Consider the following 769-nt stretch of genomic DNA (forward strand, 5'->3'; position numbering starts at 1 on the left):
CTCAGCCACTTAAGAAAAGACTAGAACTCACAATCCATGGCTTAGGAGGCCAGTGTCTTAGGCCACTGGGGTACTGTGTAAACAGTATGACCAATACGAACTGTTGGAAGAGGTCAAAAAATGTATAATGGAACTGAGACATGCCCATGAAACGACACATTTTTAAATTTTTGTTTGCACTTAAAATCTAAAAATTAACTGTTTAGCAGAGGATGGTTTCGATCCATCGACCTCTGGGTTATGGGCCCAGCACGCTTCCACTGAGCCACTCTGCTCTCAGCCACTTAAGAAAAGACTAGAACTCACAATCCATGGCTTAGGAGGCCAGTGTCTTAGGCCACTGGGGTACTGTGTAAACAGTATGACCAATACGAACTGTTGGAAGAGGTAAAAAAAATGTATAATGGAACTGAGACATGCCCATGAAACGACACATTTTTTAAATTTTTTGTTTGCACTTAAAATCTAAAAAGAAACTGTTTAGCAGAGGATGGTTTCGATCCATCGACCTCTGGGTTATGGGCCCAGCACGCTTCCGCTGCACCACTCTGCTTCCACCCACCCCAGATGGGACTTGAACCCACAATCCCTGGCTTAGGAGGCCAGTGCCTTATCCATTAGGCCACTGGGGCACTGTTTACCTTCTGCAAACAGTACGAACAAAACAATGTGTACTGATAGACTGAGAGACGCAAATGAAATTTAGCTTTCTCATTTCTGTTTGCGTTTCATTTTTAAAAACAAACTGTTTAGCAGAGGATGGTTTCGA

General features: G+C 43.2%; 1 non-coding gene across 1 annotated transcript; it reads right to left on the reverse strand.

The window, feature by feature from the left end:
- Positions 1 to 559: 559 nt before the first annotated feature.
- Positions 560 to 632, reverse strand: trnar-ccu (transfer RNA arginine (anticodon CCU)). Its single transcript has one exon. It is a non-coding gene; the product is annotated as a tRNA-Arg (tRNA).
- Positions 633 to 769: the final 137 nt, after the last annotated feature.

The sequence above is a fragment of the Oncorhynchus keta genome, unplaced genomic scaffold (assembly GCF_023373465.1).
Source record: "Oncorhynchus keta strain PuntledgeMale-10-30-2019 unplaced genomic scaffold, Oket_V2 Un_contig_28873_pilon_pilon, whole genome shotgun sequence".
NCBI lineage: Eukaryota > Metazoa > Chordata > Actinopteri > Salmoniformes > Salmonidae > Oncorhynchus > Oncorhynchus keta.